Below are 11717 nucleotides of genomic sequence, written 5' to 3' on the forward strand. Positions count from 1 at the left end.
ATTAAAGACTCCTTTATTTATGATACTGATTACTTTGGAAGCGTGGAAGAATTATTATATTTCAGATAAATCAAGGATGGACGCTAACAAGCCCGCCAAGGGCTGGATGATCGAAAGAAAAGAACTCGCCAAACAACGCGCCATGATTAAAAATGCAAGGAAGCAATGGTCCCACCATTAAGAACATAAAACACGAAGTTATTCTAACCTTTCTCAACCTTTGAGATTTGTTTTGCAGGTTTTTAACGAGGCACCTTAATTTCTATAAATACTTTGCCATTTCCGTTTGTTATTTTGTTCAGGTGCTACTACTACAATATCCACGGGAATCTACAAATTAACTAGGCGCCCTAAACGCCAACCCTGTAAGGGCTCTGGCGGGGTTCGACTAAAAATAACGCCAACCCTGGAAGGGCTCTGGTGCTCGCCCAAAACGCCAACCCTGTAAGGGCTCTGGCGGGGTTCGACCGAAATATCCGTCAACTCTGTAAGGGCTCTGACGTCGACACTCAACATCAACCCTGGAAGGGCTCTGATGCTCGCCCAAAACGCCAACCCTGTAAGGGCTCTGGCGGGGTTCGACTGAAAATTCCGTCAACCCTGTAAGGGCTCTGACGTCGACACTCAACATCAACCCTGGAAGGGCTCTGATGCTCGCCCAAAATGCCAACCCTGTAAGGGCTTTGGCGGGGTTTGACTGAAAATTCCGTCAACCCTGTAAGGGCTCTGACGTCGACACTCAACATCAACCCTGGAAGGGCTCTGATGCTCGCCCAAAATGCCAACCCTGTAAGGGCTCTGGCGGGGTTCGACTACAAAATTCCGTCAACCCTGGAAGGCTCTGACGATGACACTAAACGCCAACCCTGTAAGGGCTCTGGTGAGCACCTAAAACGTCAACCCTGTAAGGGCTCTGGCGGGGTTCGACAGATTAGAGTCTTAAACTCAACAAAACTTAGGCAAGTCATCCATGACATCCATCATCGAAGAAGTTAAACTAACGAAAAAAAGAATACGACTAAACAAAAATAAAAACAAGACGTCAGAACAAGAATAAGCTCACAGACGAAACTCCTCATGCACGGACAACACATTTTTCAAACGCGACATAAATATAAGTTTAAAGTCACAAACCATCTCGCCTTCTCTCAAGGCTCATGCTTAGGGGGCTGTAGTACATGGACCAAGTACGATCTGCAGATGACACACGCACCCTTAAGGACTACTAAAGCACCTTAAGGTCGCCCTAAGGGAACGTCTTAAATACAGATCACTTACATACCCTCGGGGGCTCCAGTTCATTCCAGGGTCGCCCTAGGAGAATTCTCAAAAACAACAGCAGGTGTAATCTCAAAATTTTGAAGAAATGCCAATCACTTCGCCTTGTCCCAAGACTCGTGCTTGGGGGGCTATGAACCACCAAAACCTTCATAAAGACTTAATGACTTCTAGAAAAGTCCAATCTCATGTTGTCATCACTTCGCCTTGTCCCAAGACTCGTGCTTGGGGGGCTGTGAACCGTCATAATATACCTAAAGGCCCTCCAGAAAGGCTCTAAGACCTCCAGAAGGGCTCAGGCGCCCTCCAGAAGGGCTCCTAAGACCCTGGCGCGCTCGCCTTGAGGCACCGCCCTTCTAAGCTTCTAGAAACCTCTAGAAACCGCCTAAAATACACAAATACCCCTGTTGCTTGGGAACCAAGCAACCGAAACCCAAGCCCATAGCAGACTATAAATATCACTCTTGAGAGCATTCTCAAGGCATCCAATAATCAGTCTAAACCCTAATATACGATTCTTAACCCTAGAATCTTTACCGTACTTTTTGCAAGTACAATATAAACAAACCCCTTCAACAAAAAAATCAATATAAACAAATTATATTTGATTTTACAACAGCCAATCATATTCTTCTTGCCAATAATATAATCAAGAATAAAAGGCGAAGTGAGGAAGTGTGTTGTCTAAATAAGTACAGGGGCGATTACATTTTTTTTCCTTTTATATATTTTACAGGGGCGATGACTATGCATACATGTAGAGTACTATCATATCGCTAAGTTTAAGGGTGGCGACCGCCCAATTTTCATATAACGTAGTTCCGTCCCTGGGCACATGGCGTGTCTGTTGAGCAGAGTTGGTGGGTATCTTTAGGTTATAATAATGTGTTAATTTTGTATTAGTAGTACTGTATTAATTAACATGTCTGCATTGTCTTGCCATTAAAAAAATGTCTGCATTTTCTTGAAATACATGTGAATGTGATCATATGAGTCTTTTGCATAGATAGGCATTCTTCTTTAGTTCCTCCTCGATCAAGCTATCACCATGGAGTTTCACAATCCTTTTTTTTAATTTTACCTTCATGACCTTCTTTCTCTTCCTTTGGATGCTATTCAAAATAGTTAAAAGATGGATTAGTAACAATTCCGAAGACAATTTACCACCAGGACCATGAACACTGCCCCTCATAGGAAATATACATCATATTATTAGCACCTCACTGCCCCATCACCGTTTCAAAAATTTGTCAGATAAATATGAAACCTTTATGTACCTAAAACTAGGAGAGGTGCCTTACATAATAGTTAGTTCACCGGAAATGGCTAAAGAGATTATGAAAACACATGACATCACATTTTGTGATAGACCAAACCTTCTTTTGTCAACAATATGGAGTTACAATGCTACAAATATTGTATTCTCTACATATGGGGAACATTGGAAGCAACTACGAAAGATATGTGTTGTACTTGTAGAGCTATTAAGTGCAAAACGTGTTGAATCATTTAGGTCCATAAGAGAAGAAGAGGTGTTGGATCTTGTTAAATCAATATCAAGAAATGAAGGATCTGTTGTTAATCTCACACAGAAGATCATCTCATTGACAAATGGGATTACAGCACGGGCGGCTTTTGGGAAAAGGAATAGACACCAAGATGTGTTCATATCAGCATTGGAGAAAGTATTGGTACTATTAGGAGGATTTGAGATTGCAGATTTGTATCCTTCTATTAAAATGCCTCAAATGTTGAGTAGGCCAAAGAACAAACTTGTAAAACTTCAGAGAGAGACTGATATAATATTGCAAGACATCATCGACGATCATAAACGTAGTAACAAGGAAATGCGCAAGGATGATGACTTAGTAGATGTTCTTCTCAAGATTCAACTGGAAAATAAACATTCACAACATCCCTCGACTAATGACAGTATAAAATCTGTCATCCAGGTTAGTCTACAACCAAATTTGCATATGTTCAAAAGTGAATTTCCAGAAGAACAAAAGAATACTATCTTGATTAACGATAGTATTTTTCTTTGTTGTGTTGTATAGAAGAAAATACATGATGGTTTAGATAATAGAAAATATTATTGTTATTCCATTTGTAGGACATGTTCGCTGCTGGTAGTGGAACATCGTCAGGGGTTGTGATATGGGCGATGTCTGAGATGTTAAAGAATCCGAAGGTGATGGATGAAGCACAAAGTGAGGTAAGAAGAGTGTTTGACACAAAGGGGTATGTGGATGAGATAGAATTGAATCAGTTACTATACTTAAAAGTGTATCATCAAATAGCATATGAAGAAGGATTGTATGTAATCGATTTTATATGAATAATGTACCTTAAAAATAGAGAAATTGTCAAGATATACAAAATCAACATATGCTAAAGCCTTTGGATCATTTTGCACGCTTACTTCAGTAGTTCTAATTTGCAGGATTAAGATATATTTTTCTCTATTGGTTTTCTATGTAAGATTAGGTAAAGATGCAAGTTAGATGCATTTTAAATTCTCACTATAAGTTTACAATTGGTGTGTACTCTAAAATTTATTCTGAACTTATTTACATGGTTGTGTACTTAAACTTACATTTTTGCAAATGTGTATAGTTTACACTTCATTTTTTTAGGGGTCAAATTGAAGGATTAGAAAACTAGGTGGATGAACTTTGATTTGAATGAGTTCATTTGTTTGCTCGATCACTTGACTTGTGTGTCCATGACTAACTTGGTTCTCAGCATATGTAATATAGTTTGGGAAATAAAGTAGGTGAATACTCTTATATCCATGTAGTTTGATTCGGTATGTACTCTCGTTCATTCATTCAATATCATGTCATCTTTTTATATTAATTTATTTTAAAATAAATTTAAATTTTAAATGAATTTCGCCTACATGGTACCAATATTCAATCAAACTCCAAATTAACCAGAGAATTTACCAATATTTTATGTTCGATCATGAAATACTAAAATCCTGTCATTTGTTCATTTAATCGCCAATGTTTGCTTCATGGTTTAACTTGAAGAAACACAATGAGTATGGTTGATCCGTCAGGGCTCGAGATCTACCGTCTGTGCAAGGTGGTAATGAGTAATGACTTTGAGTTGGCAACCTTCGGTCTGGCTTCCTTCTTCTTCAGAGGGGTGATGTACATGCAAACACTTCGATGATCAAATAAAAATGCGTCGAATTTGCGAGGTCTTTATCAAACAATTTTTTAGAAGAGCTTTTCAAAATAAGATTTTAACACAATTCAAACACCCCAATTTCTCGTGTTTTTCACAATATTCACAGAACTTATGAAAAAACGAAAAAGAGCCATGCACCTGGCGTTTCTATTATTTAATGAATCAACCAAGAGCGATGTACATAAAGTTTAAAAAACCCAGTTGACTAATTTTGTTTGGCTCGCCCTCGATTGGTGAGTGTTTTATATGGTTATAAAATGTCTGACATTAATATTTATAAAAACTTAAAAGGTTCCGCATCAACCAATCCTTAAGAAAGAAACATTAAAACAACAATTAAAATAGGGAAAATTATAATGACCTCCTTGAGGTATGTCTAAATACAAGAAACACCCACTCTATTTTCCCAATAATCAATCTCACCTCCCCTGCCGTTAGTTATAATCAAATTCCGTTAACAGAGAAAACAAAAGCGTTCTGAAATTGTTGTTGCTTTCGTTTTCCCTATCAATATTCATACGCACACAAAACTATAATTGTTTTCTTTCTTGTCTCTAGATTACTCATTCACTTTTGTTTTTGGGTTGCATCCTTGATCTGTATTCCCAGTATCAAGATGTGCTCCCCGTTGTTGCTCTTGCAATCATTTTCGTCGTTGCTCTCGCCGGTTTATGCGTCACCGCTTTCCCGCGTTGGTGTTTTTATTACCGTCATCATTCTCTTAGTTCTTGCTATAGTGTGTATTGCGGTGTTCAATTACCATAACTCTTGTATTGCTCGATGGCTAGGGATTTCACTCATTATCTTAGACTGTCAAGGTCTCTTATCCAATTTGGAAAATGCTTCTACGTCTTTCTTTAGCAAGAAATGACTTTTACCAGCTCAGAATTTAGTATGTCCTTAGTCTTTACTGTCAACAATAAAAAAAAAAAAAAAAGCAATTTTCACAAATAATAGAGTACTGTTTTAGACCTCTTCTACTTCTGTCAATATAAAAACCTCTCCTGTTATAATATTTGAAAGAAAGAAAAAAAAAAAAAAAGGAATTAAAAAACTTGGAGTAAATTAACTTGAACAAATTTAACTCATGAAACAAAACACTAATTGCCTGTTTGGAATAGCGGTGGAATGGCATTTATCGCGGCCCGAGGCGTTTTGAACGTGAAAATACAGAAGCTACCTTTTGTAGCTTTTGTCCAAACGGCGTTTTTTTCCACTCCCACCGCTGTGGCAAACACACACTAAATTAACTATATATTTAGAAAATAGAATCATTTGATAAAACAAGAGAAATTGTAGAATCAGATGAATTTCAAGTTACAAAGCCATGGATTTGAGAATTGAAATAAAATTAAGAGAATCAAAAGTAAATTGCAGCACATTGCAGATTAAGGGGAAGTAGAAGTAGCTTCATAAATAGGAGAATAATAGTTTTCGAAGGAAGCACATTGCAGCAGCTTATGACTGTCTCATAAAAGAGTTTAAACACCGTCAACCTGTGGGGGAGGTATCTGATAGTTAGAAAATTAAATAAGGGAGGTGATTGATTGATTGAGAAATAGAGGAGGTGTTAATGATATTTTAATAAAGTTTAGGGGAGGTGGGTGTAATTTACCCATTAAAATATACATAATTTTTTGGGTCATGCTAACTGGTGCCTCCGGAGCACTGATTAAGTACACCATAAAAGAAAAGCATTACTAAAGATTAAACTTGGTTAACTTTTTATGGATTAATTACACAATTTTCACTACATTAATTAATATAAAATTTCTTTTTTAGTATCTTTAACCGGTGCCCCGGTTAACATTTCCCTAATTTTTTTTTGGGAACATACAACTCATATGATAAAACTTTACAAAAACATTGATCTGATGAGATGCAGATGCAAACTCTCAATTCTACACTTCTTTGAACTTAATGCGTGTAAGTGTGAATTTTGTTTTTTTAAAACATAACCTGAACCTAAGCATTTTGAGAAGAAAAACAGAAAAAAGACATATTTTGGACCTTGGAAACGCTCTTTCAAAATGTTAGGCGATGTTTTATTCATGAGTAGACCAATTTAATATTAAATACACCCTCCAGTCACTATTATAAGCAAAAATCAACTTTTTAGATTCATTCATTAACTGATGTATGTGGTCTATAATAAAGATTATGTACATCATTAATTGAATGAACCTAAAATGTAGATTTTTGCTTATAATAGTGACCGGAGGGATGTATGTTATTTTAAAATCGACTTTTTAAAATGAACAATTCGCTTTAGAGTGTAAATTGGGTAATACCAACAGTTAATTAACAAATTAAAGGCAAATATTATAAATGTATCTTAACAATCATGAGTTTATATAATAACAATTCTAGATTTTTTTACTTTAAACTTTATTCACTTTAGAGGATCTTTGGAGACGATGATGAAGTGAGATGATGATGATGACCAAATGTTTTTTTTTTTTCTTTTGGTTTGTTTTTTTATGAATGCATGTATGAAGAAGAGGAGTAGGGAAGATGATGAATAAAGATAAACCAAATTAAGTGTTGATGGTCCACTATATTAGATATAATAGACATGCATGATCTAATGGTCGCATTTTTAAAAAATAGATCAAACGGATAATATAAAACAATTAATTAGGTATTTGGTGAACCATCAACACTTTTGATGCACCTTAGATGTTGAAATGGAAAGTTAAAGGGAAATGACTAATTTGACTAACCAAATTAACGTTAAAGAACCAAAATGTAACAACCATTAATTAAAGACTACAATAGAAATCATAAATAAATTAAGGGATCATCTCTATTATATATATTTGCGTTATTTTTTTTCTAAAGTACACATGTCACCTCTTTATTCTAAGCATCATTTAATGTGATATCATTTAATGTTATATATGCTTAATTAGTTGGTAAGCGAAAATTAGTAGCCTAAAATTAGTTTAAAAATTTATTGTTTTGTTATTGAATAATTATAGTTAGTAGTCAAATTTCTAAATTATTTCTCAATACATCAGTTAAAATTTTATATCGAATGATATTTTAACATGTGTCATTATTGTGTTGTTGAGCCAATTATATCGCATCTTTGTTACATCTTATTTTTTGGTTTTTTAGTGCTTCAAATTTTGTTTATACTTTTTTTATATTCCAAATTTTGTTTTTACAAAAAAAGGTATGAAATGATCAATCTTTAATTTTATTTGGTCAACAAAGTTTAACTACGCAAAATGTATTTTTTTTACTCTACCACGAACAATTTTATTACCTTAACTGAAGAGTTGATTATTTGCCGCACTCATTTTCGCTAATCATGTATGAATTTGTCTATCTTTTAAAAAAAAGGATTAATTTGTCTAATCATGGAAATTTCTAAGCTACGATATGATTCATGTAATCGAAAGTATTAATTTGCCTTTATTAAGAAGATTCTAAGCCAATGTAATATTTATGTACCTGAAAAAGTGATGATACAACAACTTTCTAATTGACTAAAGGTGTTAATCACGTCATTAAAAAGAGTTTCTCCAATGGTGGTTTAACATGTGTCAATTTTGTTTTGTTGAACCAATCATATTTGCTTGATTTTGGTTTTATTGTGTCATATATATTTTTTTTTCATATTGCTTCAAATAATATTATACTTAAGCTCTTAGACTATATATATCAGATGTTTTATTCGACTCTTTCATCTGCTTTCTTCTTTCTTCATCTTACTGCAACCACATATCAACTTCTTATGTTTGTTTTGCTTCATGTTGTGCTTTGATTCTTAAGTCCATATATTTCTTTCTCTCTTATATTTTCGTTCAATTTTTTGTGTGTATTGAATCAATTTATTTTGCCTTTTTTTTCAGATGTTCAATTATTTCATGTGAAGAAAGACTATAAATGATTGATGCGATTATTTCATGTGAAGAAAGACTATAAATGATTGATGCGAGTGACGTGAAATTGACACCGTTTTTCAAGAATTTAAGCAAGATTTGAATGTTTGTCATATATACATCGTTTCTTATTATGAAATTCGTAAAAATTTATTATTCATTTCATTGATAAAGTCTTTTATTGTTATTGCACTATCTTTTTACAATATACAAATATATGTAGAAGGCTCATACATTCAAAAATAAGGAATGCATTTCAATTTGAAATTTCTACCTAAGGCATGTGTTAAAAGGATTTGAATAATATTTATTTTTTCTCGCATCTGTTCTTCTAATTTTCTGACTTCCGTTTTTTTTTTCAAAGCATTATAATAAATTGCATATTAAGGACTGATTTAACTTCTCTCAAACATCCTAACAAGACCGACTGACATGACATGTTTTAGGACCCTGCGAATGTCGTTATTCTCTAATAATAAAATATATGAATTAATTTCGTCCAAAATATATATGATTTAAAACACTCATTATGAATATTTTTTTTTTTTAACAAATCAAAATAGAATATATTGCTCAAAAGAGAGTGAATCACCCCGCACAAGGTGTGCTAAAGTGATGAAACACCCAAAGTCTGTTACAAACCACAGTCACCTAACAAGAAAGCCACCATCTAAAAAAGAAATACAAAGAATAATTACATGACACCCATACAAAGTAGTGGGTATCTCCACCAATCATGAAAACCAAACGCAAATGACCTTAAGATAATAATGAGTACATTGTGGTAAGCCTGCCAAATGAATAAAGTGAACATAATGGTCTGTAACTCATTATGAATAATTAAATGTCGCTTAGCTCGGTCTGTTGGGACAATGCATAAAATATGCAAGGTCCAGGGTCCAAACCCCGGCCACTACCATCCAGGGTTCAAACCCCGCCCACTACCAAAAAAAAAGAAGAACTACCAAAAAAAAATAAAAAAATGTCACAAACATTTTCTTAATTACAATTATGCACATTTAATAAATGCTAAAACACTCTTATTTAACTATTTTTTTTATTCTATCATTAAAAATCTCAATTAATAAATGCTAAAAAGTCAGAATCGTTTAATAGTTTATTGTCATTCAAGAAAAATAAAAAACTTACTCTACTCAGTTAGCAAATTCTTTTTTAAGGGAGTGAGCCAATTTTTTTTAATGTTTTAATATATTCATTTTAAAATGAACTTTATATTGTAAATTTTGAATCTCTATCTCTATTATAAACATTTGCCTTAATTTTTTTGAAAAGTACACATGGCATCTTCAAATTTCTCATCTCATTTAATTTTTTTTATCAACCAATCAAAATGGATCATGACTCATTTATTTTTTATTAGCTAATCAAAATGGATCATGACTCATTTATTTTTCATTAGCCAATCAAAATTGATCATGACATGATTTTTTTCTTATATATAGACAAATTGTTTTTCGTTATTTTCATCTACCTCTTCCTCTCATAAAAAAAAAAAAACCACTTTCAACCACATTATCTTTTCTTTTATTTGTTTATTTCCTTTTTTTTTATTGTTTGATTAACATTTCTTATTCTTATGTTACTTTTTATTGTGATTTTGTGTGTGTGAAGAATATTGTGATTTCTTATTCAAAATTGGTGTTTATATGTTCTTTGTCTTTTACCGGATTCTTATTTTGGACTTGAAAGCCAATCAAGAGAAAAGAAGAAATGCATCACATATCAATGAAAATATATATGAAGTATTTATTTTTATGTAGTATTTGTTTTTGGAAATGATGTTTATCAATTTTATTGATTGTTGATATTTTATTGTTATAAAGCTATGATCAAGGTCACGTATAACATAAAGTTTTTACCTTTTTCCAAACATCATGCCTTGAACTTGAGGAATCCATGTTTCGTATATCAATATACCTATGTTGGAACATAGTACCTAAAAAACTAAGCAAGTAGCAAATCTGTAACCTTCATTTTTTTTTTTTAGATAACTGAGGATATGGAAGGTCAAATCGAAAACACACTAACTCATGGATATGGGAGCATATGAGAGAAAGAGGAAATACCACCGGGAGACCAAAACTTAGACTAACATTGACACCTTAACTAACTTAATCAATATTATCATTGGATTAAAATCAATCAATGGCTAAAATTTGGCATCAAATAAACTTTGACACTTTAATGTCATTTAATCCTAACCCATTTTTATATATTGATTGAGGGTATTTATTTGATAAAAAAAAGTATGTCACTATTCCCTACTTCAAAAAAACTAATGTGATTTTTTGTTTGCAAGGCTAGGAAATGAAAAAAAAAAATGACTACAATCTCAAGAAGGTTCATATTGCATCAGCAACAAGCATATCCCAAAGGCCTGGCGAAAGAAAAGCGTGAACGAAATGGTGAATATCAAAAGAAGTGCAAAACATGAATTAATAGCTAATGTGATTTTCTTACTTCAAAAAAAAAAAAAAGCCAATGTGATTTTCCTTAAAAAAAGCTAATGTGATTTAGCAAGATAAAATTTTCATTTTTAATTACTTCTTTTTTGTTATTTTTACTTACTCATATTAATGTAGTAATTTTCACGTGCCAAAGCAATTGTCCTTTTTTACGGTGTAAATTTTATAATTTTATAATTGCAATGGTACCTATGCAAATCTTTTTTCATTTTTAATTTCACTAAGATAGTAAAAAAAAACAATGTTAACCCTTTACAGCCGATTAAGGATCCATTTCCTAAAAAAACAAATACCCATATATTACCAAAAAAAAATTGTGAAGAAAAAAATATTTATGAGTTGATTATTGTTTGTATAATATTACCAAGTTTACTCTGCTAAAAAAATAAAAATTTACCAAAAATGGTAACAATCACGTTTGGATTGAATCTGTGTGAGACACACCAAAATATAAAGTTTTTTTAATTGTTTTTCTTAAAAAAAAAATTGGTAGATGCAAATTTCACTATTGTAAACAAATAAAAAAATAGCTTCATTTTTTTTCAATTAAATCTCTAGATTAAATTAGGAAAGTGTCTAAATGATTTTTTTAAAAAACTCGGTATCTGACCCATGACCGATTAATTCTGGTAACCATTCTCATATCCGCTAGAGGGGGCCATTTAAAGGCAAATCAAACTCTGTACAGGCTAGCCTACTCAAATTTGCATAAGAGGATTCAAATTTGATACCTTGAGATGATCACATTTCAAGGTGTAAAGCATACACCAATGGTTCGACAAAATTGTTTAAAAATGATATTTAGAAAGAAATATACTTGAACATGTCTTTTTAAGAAACTAAGAATAAGGTTCTTGCTAAATTG

General features: G+C 32.8%; 1 pseudogene; it reads left to right on the forward strand.

Annotated features, from left to right (window-relative positions):
- The first annotated feature begins 2326 nt into the window (after positions 1-2326).
- On the forward strand, positions 2327-3616 carry LOC146925138 (cytochrome P450 71D10-like; annotated as a pseudogene).
- Positions 3617-11717: the final 8101 nt, after the last annotated feature.

The sequence above is a fragment of the Medicago sativa genome, chromosome 5 (genome assembly GCF_051527215.1).
Source record: "Medicago sativa cultivar Bolivia chromosome 5, Bolivia_mono, whole genome shotgun sequence".
Lineage (NCBI taxonomy): Eukaryota > Viridiplantae > Streptophyta > Magnoliopsida > Fabales > Fabaceae > Medicago > Medicago sativa.